This window comes from Colossoma macropomum, unplaced genomic scaffold (genome assembly GCF_904425465.1).
Source record: "Colossoma macropomum unplaced genomic scaffold, Colossoma_macropomum, whole genome shotgun sequence".
NCBI classification, from domain to species: Eukaryota; Metazoa; Chordata; class Actinopteri; order Characiformes; family Serrasalmidae; genus Colossoma; species Colossoma macropomum.
Genome location: NW_023494797.1, coordinates 13438945 through 13453203, shown reverse-complemented (window position 1 = coordinate 13453203; position 14259 = coordinate 13438945). Strand labels below are relative to the sequence as shown.

General features: G+C 40.7%; 1 protein-coding gene across 2 annotated transcripts in view; it reads right to left on the bottom strand.

Moving 5' to 3' along the window:
- Nucleotides 1-13824, bottom strand: part of lrrc4cb (leucine rich repeat containing 4C, genome duplicate b) — a 48839-nt gene extending 35015 nt beyond the window's left edge. The window contains exon 1 of one of the 2 annotated variants that reach the window (XR_005008029.1): nucleotides 13618-13824. The gene's annotated coding sequence lies outside the window, so the exon portion shown is untranslated. Of the gene's footprint in view, nucleotides 1-13176; nucleotides 13213-13617 lie in introns of those variants that run through there. The other variant, XM_036584334.1, reaches the window with a different exon arrangement.
- Nucleotides 13825-14259: the final 435 nt, after the last annotated feature.

Below are 14259 nucleotides of genomic sequence, written 5' to 3'. Positions count from 1 at the left end.
CTGCATATTCTGCACCACTGGATTTTTGATTCTGGCACCAACAGAGGTATCATACGCACCAGTAGGGCTGCACGATGTGGACAAAATAGGCTAGTAGTATTGCGATAAGTAAAATGCACTTGTGAATCAATAATGCGATTATGGTTAAAGACTTTACATTGTTTTTAACCAAAGAACAAAACCAATTCCAAAAAGTTGGGACAGTAGGTAAAACGCAAATTGTGAGTAAACACAGTTTGTCATGCACCTACAAATGAAAGTTAAGACTTTATTTTGCAAAGCGGAAGCTCTATACCAACAACATCCAGATATGCCGCCGACTTCTCTGAGCTAAAGGACTGTTGAAAAGTGGTAACGTGTGCTGTGGCCTGACGAGTCCACCTTTCAAATTGTTTTTGGAAATCATGAATGTCGTATACCCAGGGCAAAAGAAGAAAAGGACCATCCCGATTGTTACCAGTGTAAAGTTCAAAAGTCAGTGTCTATGGGTTGGGGGTGTGTTAGTGGGTAACTTGCACATCTGTGAACATAACATTGATATTTAGGGGCACCTACAGATTTTAAAGCAACATATGCTGCCATCTAGATGACGTCTTTTTCAGTGAAATCCCTGCTTGTTTCAGCAAGACAATGCCACGTTCTGCACGTGTTTCAACAGCAGGATTTGTAAGTAAGAGACTGCAGGTGCTAGACTGGCCTGTCTGTGTGTCTTAAGCTATCAGCTTTTTCGTAATCTTTCTACTGGTATACCACAAATAATAGCAGATAACACAATGAACAAACGGTGCAAAACATGGTAAGGCTGGTGTGATTAGTGGAATGACTGAGTCAGGGATGTTTCAGCAGTCCCTCACCTGAACATCAGTCCAGTCTGTTATTGAAAGAGTGGAGAGTAATATGGAAAGTAATACTGTGTCCATGCTTCCCTTACATCCTCAGAAGACACATCCTTCACCAAGCTTTGACAAAGTTCTCTTTGAATATTCTTGCAATTATCACATTCATCCACTCGGGGAAGGGGTCCAAAGCACAACCCACATTACAAAATGTTGTTCTATGTGTACAATTCTCCAACTACACATTTCCACCACAGACGTCTCCAAATCCCCAAAAAGTACATTATCTTAGTTTGACAGCCCCAACATAAATACACTATAGCATGATATAAACTAAAACCATTAACATTTTAATTATGATATACATTTTGGGCCACACAGCCCACTATTAGAATTACTATTTCAAAAGCAATAAATATGAACAAGTAATATATTTAGAAGCTGTACCAACTACAACAGGCTGTTAGAGGTTAAGGTACAAATAGAGTTTCCAATCACAGTACTTACTGTAGAGCGAAAGGTTATTCATGTAAACAATGGAAAAACACAACAGGAAGTAACATTTTCAGAAAATAAACACAAGCATGGGCTGGTAGGTGCTCCATTCTATCAGATCACTTTACTGGCTCACACAGGGGTGATTCTAGACTCTAGAATTAGTTTTTGGTTTTTCATCCCAGCCCCCCTCTATGGCAGCATATTCTGCACTTTTTTCAATTTTTTGCAAATTTGAAAATGATAAATTGTGAACTTGCAATTGCATTTTCCATGTGAGTGTGCATTATTTAAGACATAATTCAAATTAAAATGCAAAATCTGTATTTGCATTTGCTTTTCTGTGTATAATGGCTCGAAAATGTTATCATGGGAAAACAAAGTCTTTTTGACATTTCATTTTCATTGTCTTCATGGTCTGACTCTGACATATATTAAAAATGGAACAACAATCCTCCATTTGCAATCGTGTTTCCTTGCTGTCGTGCTTCAGCTCTGATAAAATAAAATGTATTTGCAATCCTGTTCACAATTGCATTTTTACTGTAAACAAGCTCTCCTGTCAATCAAACACTGTGGGTGGAACGTCTGGAGAGACTTTTTAGTGTGGGGGTGTGTTTTGAGAGGAAGCGATGAAAAAGCCGAAATTTTGGTCAGTACTGGCGCGTTAACAACTGCTGCTAATTACGTTGTAACACTCACCAACCAGGCTGAGGATAATTCTGTCTAAAGTGATTCCCTGTTGCTTCGTGTGGAAGTGATTCTTGACCGACTAGGGGAGCTTGTGGCTGCACAAGCACCAACATTAGTGACATCGTGACTGGCTTCGGGCAGAGGCTCGGAAGACTGTCAGTGAAAACGCAATTGCAAACAGGGCTTCAAATACATAACTTTGTCAGAGCTGAAGCGCAATAATGAGAAAATGCAACTGCAAATGGGTGATTGTTATTCTGTTTTTAATATGTCAGACCATTAAGACAATGAAAATGGAATGTCAAAAAGACTTTGCTTTTCCATATTAACTTTTTCCATCCATTATACACAGAAATAAAAACGCAAATACACATTCTGTATTTGAATTTGATTTATGTCTTCAATGATGCACATTCACATGGGAAGTACAATTGTAAACGTACAATTTAATTAGCCTTTTCAAATTTGAATTTGAAGTCTGGAATATGCTGCCATACTCCTGAAAATATCATTCCTTCCCAAATAAATTAAAAGTCATTGGTTAATGCAGTGCTGCAGTGAACAAACAGCAAACTATCCTTCAAGTTCTCCCCTCCATTCTGTGATTTCGTGGTTTGAACTGTATTAAAGATTTTGGTCTGAATCTGTCCGTAACCTCCTAATGCTGAATCTGAATGACTGGTGAGGGGCAACATGGTATTGTGGTCTTTGCTTATGTAGAAAAGTGTGATAGCATGTATTGAGGAATTGAATCTTATGTGGCCATTCATATGTTAGCTTGGGTAGGCGACATCTATCTAACCAAAAAGAGGGGCATCGAGACCAGGCCTTTTCAAGCACAAGGTGCCGTATCTCATGCTTAAAGCCAACCTGAAACAAAATTTGTTGTCCTTGGTCATTTATGCACAATCCATTGTGTCATATCATTAAACAAAAATAAATTCTTGTTTCTCTGTAATCTTTGATTGAAGTGCAGTGACTTTTACCGCCTCTAAACGGCACGGTTTTCCAATGGCAGGGAAAAGATTATACTAATCATTAAACTCACTGATCAAGCACACCCGTCATCACCGCCAGCTGCACGTACATGTCACTTTACTCTCTCACTTTGAGTTATTTCAGGTTGTTTACGCTGGCGACCTGTGTTCATGTTAACACGAGTGACAGAGTTCAAATATCAAGAGCAAAACTGCAGACATTGATATTAGATGGCGTGTGCCTTAAAAGTTACATCATGAAAGGCGCCTGTTACATCACATCAGCCACTCCTGCCAGTCAACAGTTCAACAGTAGAATCTCCAGCATTCCTTTGCTAATTAACCCCCTGAAGTCCACAAACATGCCCATGTGTCAAATCGGATGTTTGTATATATGTTGATAATACAACCCGTTTCAAAAATTTCCTGACTCCGTAGAGTCGCCTTTTCGATTCCATCTTCTCGTGAAATCGTATGTGACTCAGATTTCCCATGAACGATTACGAAAGCACTAAAGGTTTACCCAGCATGTCGGAAACCCTTAATTTCTTCATTCAGTCAACATCAGCGACACGTGAAATGGTGTGCAAAACTTTTACAGCCACTGAATTGGCCACAGCAGTTTTGGAAAGTAGTGACAAAGATATCGGAGCATTTTGATATAAAATATGGGGTTCAAGTTAAATGCAAGTGGCTTTAAAGGCGAATTTAAGAAGATATGCAAAAATTGAGAACATCCCCTCAGACCCCAGAGGGTCAACTTTTAATGGCCTTGACAATCGGGGGAAAGTAATTTCTGAATTCAATTTTGGAAAAACTTTCTTATTAAAATCTAATGGTAAAATCCTAGAATTGCCCTTGGACCCATGGATAGCCATCTCCACTGGAAAAGTCAGACCAGAGATGTTTCCATCTTTGTTTACATCCTGCATTTTTCAGATGCTGGAAACGATGCCAGCTGGCTTCCGTCTTTATTGTGGAACAAATTCAACCCTGATCATTGTCTGCAGCAGCATGTATTCTAGGCACCCTCTGGTATAAGAGCCTCTAAAAACATGGTTCGCTTTGACACACTTCTGTTCGAGAATCCAGGCCAACTTATCCGAGAAGCTTGAAAAAGCCACCTGCCCTCCAGTTTCCTCTCCAATCTGAGAAATATGCTGAGAGAGGAGGGATAGGCGTCCGTGGGGGGGATGAGGTGGTGGAGGGTGGTGGGGGGTGATTGGATAGGGGTTCCAAAATAATGAGCAACCCAGATTTGTACTGCCTGTGATGACAAATACACGGCGCAATCACGGCAAAAACGATATCCACCGTCCTCAGCTTAGACAGGAACCGCTCGCTCTCTGTCTCCGCTGACTAATCTTGACGAATATTACAATTTACACTGTTTGGGTCATTAGCGGGATATGGTGGTGATTGAAGCTTCCTAAATTAACAATCAACAGACAGTCTATCATTTCAGAATATCCAGATGATACAGGCTGTGGCTTTGATTAAACGGCAAGAGCAATGTCTTCCAAAAGCACAGATACATTTAGAAGGCCTGCGGAGGGCAACGCGGCCAACATCCATTTGTTGTTGAAATGAGACGTTCGCTTAACAAGCCACTCGAATGGGGCATGTCTAAATTCAGCAGCTCTTTAGACAGATGAACTTTCACCTATGTGTGCCTGTGTGCTTGTGCTTGTCTGCGAAACGCTCTGGACCTCCTCCAGTGCGCCATATGCCCCTCAGACAGGGTTTTCCAGAGCGTCCACGCATGGCATCAGACATCTGCTGCGGGACTTAAACTCCTGCAGCCTGTTCAGGCTCTCGCTCATCTGCTAGCGCTTGGGCTCCGTCCCATTCTGCCAGCGTTCAAAGTCACCGCTTGATCTGTGCAGGTCAACATTTGTTAATACGCTTTACACGAGGTGATCTGCTCCATGCAATTACATCAAAAAACAAGCGCTCATCGATCCACTGCTTAATCTAGGGAGAGATGCACTGGAACACAAGCCTAAGAGAACCAGCATTAGGACATCAAGTTGTGGAGAGATGCCACATCATTCCGATTGCTATCTGCGTGCTGGAGAAGCTAGATATGTCCTTTGCCTTTATTAGTTAATTACTGGTGAGAGCACTGGTTACATTGCGAGTCATTATATTAAGAGGAAAAGAAAAAAATGTAAACACAGTCGCAGGGGCCACACAATCTAGCAACAGCTTCTGGTAATTTAAGAATTAACATCTACACGAACCTGCCACGAGAGGCCTTATTAAACATGCGAATCACAGAGATATAAAGCGCGCTTAAATAAAGCAGATGCGCAGTAGAGGGTCTACGCTATTGTGATTGAATCGTGGCGGGCAGAACATCAGAGTTAAGGATGGCTGAGCATCAGAGACGAGCCAAAACCAGTAACGCACTGTCTCATGTGTCATCCTACTGCGCTCCCTTGATAAAACATCCCGGCAAATATCAGCCATTAGTATGACATATTTTGGCTAAAAACAGACCCTTTTATGTGCAGATGGTTCACGAGTGATATTTTCAGAAGGCTTTATTTCATTCAACGCTCCCATGTAAGAAGGTTCACAGTGCAGTCGTCACTGTTGAATGAACTCTTACAGTAAAGTTCTTCGGAATGCTGTTAACAGGTAATTCAGCACTGAATTACAAGCTATACAAGCTATGTGGTCCTTTTCATAATCTATGTTCATATGACATGTGAGTGAGTCATAGCCAAGTGCTGAGTGGTGCTTTAATACATATTGTTACTGTAGCAAATTCACATCTTTGAAATGGTACCTTTTTTGCTTTTACTCTACATAAGCTGCTCATTTAGGTGTCCAACATCACACTATTTATTGTTATGGTGATATATTACGCCACACTGGCCCTTATTCATCAAAGTTGCATTTAAAAAGAGCAGAGATTTGACCATCTTTAATGATGTACAAACTACTTTGGGTCTAATTCATGCAACTTTTGTATGACGTGAGCACAAACGATGAATCAGCTTAAGTGTGTGAAATGAAGTGACAGTCTACCAGTACCTCATGTGCATATAATTTACATGAACCATGCTCTAATTCATACAGATGTTTCATAGGAAGCCAATAAAACACAGCCAATGACCTACTGTCCCCCTACTGTTAAAATGATGACTGGAAAGAAAAAAACATAAAAATTAATGAAATGTCTTAGCGTTTTTTTTAGACGGTGGAATGATGTGATTGTGTAGTGTGATTATTTTCTTGTATTACTGAAGTGACGCTGCTGCACTGGTTGGGTTTTGTATTATTTATTTGTCTGTATAGGCGAGGTTCTCTTCTTTAGCATTGGGATCTTTATATATTCGTTTCATACTAGGTTAGATATATGGTTAGATGCTTTCACTGAGTGTGAGCTGAGGTTATGAAGCTTCCCACAAGCGTGCTGTGCTGCTAACATTTACAATTGAAGTTACAAAATCAGCTGTCGCAGGTAACACATGGGCACGCAAATTACATGAAGGACAGGCATGGATAATCTACATAGAGGAAATTTGCGCTCAAAATGCACCATAATGTAATTAAAAATATGAGTAACACCAGTGACAACATTCCTATTTAGTTAGTAACTGTAATGTGATTACAGTTATTTAAACTGCAGCATGTTACTAAATTTATAAAAAGAAAAAGTATCCACATCACTGTACGTGCGACTTTGAACTGCGTTACCCCCCACAAATCTTTATGGAATGTCAGGGGTGGTCCCAGACATTCTATAAGAGTAAAGGGACCCCCTGCCTGCTGAAAAAGGTTGAATCAATCAGAAAGACTTTAAGGATAATTTACATTTACACTGACATAAAGTAAAAGACTCCTGCCAGGTAATATGATGAAGAAACTGCACAAAAATATATTGTGAAATTGGTATTCTGCAATAAATCACTTCATAGTCACCCCACCAGGGGACCCTCCAAGACCTCTGCCACAAATTGAACCCTGGATACCCCCAACACTGTCTGTGATACATACTGTGTATTAAGAAAATCAACCACCCCTAGATGCCAATGGAAAAAAAAACCCCTCAACACGCAAGGATACAGCCGTGCATCAATGCAGTACAAAAAGACTGTTGTAGTGATTTCACATTGTCTCAAACACAAACCGATCAATAACCACAAAAGTCCAGCATCAAGTGTTTTATTATCCTTCAGAATGGCTGACATAAGCATGACCATGTACAACAAAGTGCTGGGCACTGCTGTGATTCTACAGCAACGGTCCACAAGCCAAGCATTTTTTCACCTAAGGAGGGACACGGGCATCTTTTCCTGCTTAGAATTCTGCCGGCGTGCTGTTGTTGTTTTATATTCTGAAGGGATGGAAGGATATGGAAACTACAAGATTAATAAAAGACCATGACTTTTTTTAAATGAAATGAACAGGGAGCGCGGCTAGGCAACTGGCAGACGCTTGAGTCACTGCTGGCTCAGTCTATAACCTTACCTTTACTGAGCTGAGCTGAGGAACACAGTGCTCGAGTGCATCTGCACTCAGATTTTAAGAGGAAATTGCGTTAATGAATTTGCTCAAAACACAATCTACGCCACTGACCTCTTTTACATTCCCAAATAAGCCATTACAGCAATAACTCAGGTCCCTCTTATTAAACTTTTTAATGTCTCTACACGGCATGAGATGAACTCCTACCTGACCCACATTAGAGGCGTGTTCAGTATGGCGTCAGGTTGAGCCGAAGCGCCTCACTGCTCCACTTTCATTTAAATGGCAGGGATTACCGAGGTTAATGGGTGCAATATTGGCTAAATGCTCTCATTCGGAGACACACCCTTGCTTGCTGTGGGGGAACAGAATGGTATCTGGCATTCTTTTTTTTTTTCCCCTTTAGCTGACACATTCAACACATTAGCGCTCATCCTCGCTGTGGACCTCCAGTTCCCGGCCTGCACACTAAACCTTGTTTCTCTGAGCGGCTTGTGAGGATACACCATCAATCAAAAACGTACTGTAGGGGTTTGTAATCTGCAGCCCAGAAGTGCAGGCTAAATTCAGGTCACCACCCCGCAGAAAAGAGCAAGGATGTTTCTCTGCAATGCTTTAGAGCTTCTGTAAATGAAGCTAAAATAATACCCCTATCTTATTACAATTTCAAAGTAACAATTGCTCGCTGATTAAACTGTACCTTCTCGATGAACTGGCAGCATTGATTTGTTTGCATATTACATGGCGATAAGGCATTTTAAACATGTACGTGGATTCTGACTATTTTTGATATCGTTGCTGTCCAATGAAAAACAAGTATCTCCAAAACAGTAACTTTACAGGAGAAGGCAAAAACACTCTTACCTTTCAATGTAAGTCAATGTAAAGAGATTTTGAACCAAGTGATTTTAAAGCATTTCTATTGGTCCATGCATCATGAAATTCGTACGCAATGTAAAGGACAGCTGGTGTGTTGAATTGATGTAGAAAACTAAAAATAAAAAAAAAATGGAGATACATGGTTTTCTTTGGACAGCGACGATATTCAAGTGTCCATAAGAATTGTCAGGTGTCCATAAGAAAGAACAGATGTCTGGTTAACTGCAGAAGAGGAACAACAACAACAACAAAAACAACCTTTTTGGGTGAAAACACTGGTGTAGCACAAAAATATTGCAGCACACAGAGGAATACATTTTATGATTCAAAAACAGAGGGAAATCGGTAGGTTTTTGGATTGGACGAGTAACGGAGGCTACCTCTTCAGATGAGCGTCACTGGATGCTAAAGAGGACTCGTCGTCTTCTACACAAGGTATTTTTACCTCACTGCACAATGGGCCACGTTATTTGTCAGAGAAATATATATAATTAACATCTGTTAAAGTAGTTAGCCTAATAAGTGATAAACTCTCTGCCTTCTCAGACACATCCTTAATCATGTGTCCTTAGCAATACACTCACGTTCAGGCTCTGGTGTTTCTGAGTAGCAAAGTATGAGCAAAACCGCCATGTTTCACTGAAACTGTTGGTATGTATATTTTCTTCACCCTCCCAAGCCGAAACACAACAAACACCCAAACAGTGTTTTCAGTATTTCAAATTTGGCACTTTGAATGGTTAACTGAGTACTTGAGTTACTTGAGTACCCATGTGAATCCATTGAGTTCCACCATGGGAAGACTGAGAATATGTACCATATATTTACCAACAGTTGAGCGAAATGATGATTTTATTTTTAACAGGACTGTAAAATTGTATTTGCAAGTAAGTGATACTATATTTTGGTACTCCAAAGCGCCAAATATGCCTTAATGTGGACTTGTTATCAAGGATGTGCTGTTAAGGCCGTGTTAGGTCCATAAGCAGTTAAAATATAAGCAAATCCTTAAGTAGGTTATTGTCCACTGAAGAGACAAGTCCTCATTAGTAAGGCTGAACGATTTGGGGAATATAGCTAATTGTAATTTTTCTGATCACTATTTTGAATATTTTCATTCAAGTAAACTTCAGGCCTTTTTGTCGCTAAGAATTTTTTTGGACTTGATGTGTGAACACTGGATGTAGAGCGCCAGACTCCCAGCTGAGTTATTAGGTTAAATTTCTCCATTTAAAACTTGCTAAAACAGTTGTGAATAATGTCAGATAGAATTAAAATTGCAGCTCCTGCAACTTGAGGACTGCATTTATTAAAGTCGCGATTATATTTTATATAATTAAATGTTCAGCCCTACTCGTCAGCACCCAGCGCTGAACCGGTTAGCTGTAGTTTGAGCTCATTAGCTCTTTAGGCAGTATCTGTTCAAGTCAAGTCAAGTCAATTCAGGCTTTATTGTCATTTCAGCTATAAGTACACAGTGAAACGAAACAACATTCCTCCAGGACCAATACAGGAACACAAGTGCAAGACAATACAGTACAGTAAATAAATACAAAAGACTTGCAATAAACACAAAACAGAACACAGACAGTACACGGTACTGTTATGTTACTCATCTGATATGAAAATCTAACAATTTTCTGTAGCTATTTTTGAATAATTGTATGTTTTGACAATGTCAAAGTGATGCTAAATTTTGGTGCAACACCAGTGTTTTCATACCTCTAGCTAGTCATGCCCTTTACATTATAGGGGCCATATCATATATTTTTTTTTTTTCATATTATCCCCCACATTTTTACACGACCATCTTCCAACCTCTTTATCCCTCAGAATGAAACAGGCTGTTTTTGTTTTGTGACTTTAAGACTGGTGTATTTAAATGACATTTTCTGTGATCGGCTGCCCTGTAATGTGACTCTTTTGAAAATACATAACTTCACTGTGAATGAGCCAAACTGCTGCAGTTAAAATGGATTTATTTAGGTAAGTGTTTTGGTTTTTGTGACATTCATTAAATGGACTGTATGGATTGTGGAGTGGACATGATGTTCTGAAAAATTTTAGCAATTTTCACACATTAATTTGAAATCATTTGTCCCTTTGAATATCTAATCATGAAATCTTACGGATGCTCGAATATCAAAATTAGTCAGAATGCACATATCTAATAGATGCACCACTTTACATGCATTTTTGTGCCATATAATGCAATATTTTTCTAATTTGGTCTTTTTTACAGGCTTCCCGTATGCATAGTTTGTTCAATTCAGGCCAAAAAAAAAGAAAATCTAAATATTACCCGGTTACTAATATAATGAACACTGACAGCCCTACATTGACTAAAACTGTTGTCTCTGAAAGAGAGTGTCAATAGAGAATAAGTGCACAGTGTAATTCCAGATCTAAGAAAGATGATAATGTTTTGACTGATGCGACTGTATTAATCAAACTGTGACTAATGACGATCGGCACAACACATTCTGCATGACCAGAACTCAATCATAAGTTTGGTGATTCTGTAATCCATTAGACATCATTCATGAAGTAGCTAAGAAAATAGCGATGATGGTATAATACAAAATATAATGTGTTCATCGGGTCATGTTACATTTACCTATATTCAGTGACCAGTGTACCCAGTGATTCACTGCTATTCCTTTAATTGTGCAGTCTTGTCTTGTGAGAAACCACAACAAACAGGACCCTCAGGCAGAAACCAAAGTGTAAATGAAGACCCCCACACTTCAATCTGTTATACAGTACATCATACTGGCTGTAATTTAAATCATCGAGCCCCGTGGCAATGTTCCAAGCACAAAACTGATCTGAGTCGGTAACAGTATTGTCTAAATGTGATTATGCTTTTAATTTTTAGCAGATTTACTTTCCCTTATCGGAATTGGGATATTTGCTCCATTCATTTAAGCTGGATAAGATGATTATGGTGCAGAATGCATTGAACTAAATAGAGCAGCTGTCAAGCAATTTCTATGAAAACCATTAAGAGTTTGGCAGTGTTTTCAGTATGTGTATAATATGAGATAATATTTCTGTCAGAGATCTAGAAAATGCATCTAATCTTTCATATATTTCTGCATCTGTATGTAGTAACATTTAATATGTTTGTTTGCTTATTCTTGTTTCATCATGAAGCCATGAAATCCATCCATAAAGTGGACTCGTTCGGCTTCATCTCAAGAGCCAACATGACAACTATACAGTAATAACATGAATAAAAACATGAGCCCTATTTGACGTTTTCCAGCTGCGATAAATAAAACTTCCCTCTTTTAAAGGCATGTCATTTGAAACAAGCTGCAAACATCTGTATTAACTTGTTTAAGTGTATGCGAACGCACTGTCACTTCCAGATCATGATAATAACAGATCCTTCTTACAAGACTCAGGGCGATGACATCTATATTTACTGCAACACTTCAGGAGCTGGAATAGATAGAACAGAACCAATTAAGACAATTATCTCAGTTGACTCTCTTCGTTTGATATCCCTACAAGCAGGCAACGCATCGAGACGTCATAGCCGTGTTCTTGACTCACGTGGACTTTCGACGCAGAATCTCCGTAAAACAGTGAAATTTAGTCCACGGCTGGGCTTAAAATGTCCCTGGAAAACTGCCTCAGCTACTACGCTAGCCTAACATGCAGAAGCCGCACTGCTTTCCAGCACCTTTTCAGGAAAAGACAGCCCCTGTCAAAGTGTTCATGCCCAAACAGTATTAGGGAAGCATCAACCCACCACCATGAATCATCTGCTGAAATTACGTAATGTTCCAATGCCAATGTACAACCTAGAGTCTCAGCCAATGTGTGAGGAATGCAAATAGCATTTATAACTCACACCACCGCCTGGCCACTGTGGCCGGGCTTTGGGGGCCTCAGAGAGTTAAATATTAAAGACGCGCAGCACGGCCCTGTGTGAGCTGCCCCCCTCTGCTGTGCTTCCCAGAATTACCATCAAAAGAAAAAAAAAGCTGTAGTAGATGGGATAACATGTTCAGGGATGAGACCCACGGTGAGTAACGAACTCCACACAAGCTGCTCTCAGGATGCCTTTCACATCACCTGCTTTATTAGATAGCAGTGAGGAGTAGATGGCGAAGCGACCACAGACACGGTGCCTCTTTCCCTCTTGCGTCTTTGCAAAAGCCTCCACATGTGAACGGAATATGAATGACCCAACGCCATATTCTAGCAAAAAGTAACGCTAAGTGGAGCAACAGAGGGGGGAGGTGGGGTGGGATCCAAATTCTACCAGCACACTGTCGCACTAGCAATGCCTACCAACACTCAGCCCTGCAGCCACCGACTGACAGATAGATAGATAGATAGATAGATAGATAGATAGATAAGCACACAAGTACATACATAAATAGACAAATAAGCAGATAGATAGACAGATAGATAGACAGATAGATAGATAGATAGGCAAACAGATGCATACATAAATAGACAGATAGACAGACAGACAGGCAGATAGTTAGACAGGTAGGCAGGCAAACAGACAGACACACAGATAGACAGATAGATAGATAGATAGATAGATAGATAGATAGATAGATAGAACAAAGAGCTAAAAAGCATGCTTTTCAATGACACCGCGAATGCTTTTGAATGAAACTCGTAATAAACTAAGAAAATACATCAGTGCTAACGGCTAGGCTAATCTAAAATTCTGATGGCAGCTACTTACACATTTTCTTTTTTTCTGAAATGTGCCGAGCGACCGACGGCAGTGTATAATATGGAGGGTCCACTGCAGCCTCAAGTTAATGTAAAATCCATGCACGATTTACCGAGATGTGAGAGCAGACGGGCGCTTTCTTTTTCCATCCCAAGAATAAACGGAGAATAAATCTGTCAGCGTCTTGCTGAAAAGGAAACGCAGCGTGCTATCCACATCCAGAGAGATGAAGGGAGAGAGAGAGAGAGAGAGAGAGAGAGAGAGAGAGAGAGAGAGATGGAAAAGGAGGAGAGAGCACTGGGGTTCAAACAGCCTCTCTGGTGCTGTATTCCGATGGGGGTAGAAAAAAAAATCCAGCAGTTATTAGAAAGGGTCCCAGTGTATCAGAGACGACGAGAGAGCCTGTGTCTGAGAGAGCAATCCACAGATCAAACCCAAACGTGTGTGTGTGCTGACTTTACACAGCAGTGCTTCCAGCTCTCTCTCTCTCTCTCTCTCTCTCTCTCTCACACACACACACACACACACACACACAGACAGAGACGCACTTCACCTCGTGTCTGAACTGCAGTCTCTCTCTCTCCTCCTCAGCCTTTAACTGGTTTAGGATTCGCTCAGATTCGTTAATTAGGCTGAAATATTCCGGATCATTGCGCGCGTTTCCTCGCTGCTTCAGTCCGTACGAAGAGCACGACGTCCAACTCTGGAGTGTCACTCACTCATTTCCAGTCAGTCAGTGGTTTTATTCAAACTGCAGCTCTCTCTCTCTCTCTCTCTCTCTCCTCTCTCTCTCTCCTCTCTCTCTTTCCATTCAGCCTCTCCGCTCCAGCACGCGGAGCCTAAACAGGGCTTGTTTGTTCTTTAAATCACAAAAGTAAATGAAGAATGGCTGACCGCGCTGCAGCCGCGTACGAAAAGGAAAAGGAAAAACATCCCAGACGGAAGGAGCCCTGCTTTCCTCCAGCCTGCCTTCACATCTGCTGCAGTTGCTGAAGCTCCCGGGTTTGAGCGGCTTCAGTCTCAGAGAGCTGACAGCCTCTGCGCATGCGCGGCGCTGCCACCGCCACAGGAGTGAAATGTGCGTGTGCTGAGTCTCGCTGTAAGCCAGCACCACCACGAGCTCTGAAATTATATAAATGTAAGATAACTTTTAATAATGTCAGTTGTTTGTGTGTGGCGTGTTGTGTGTGTGTGT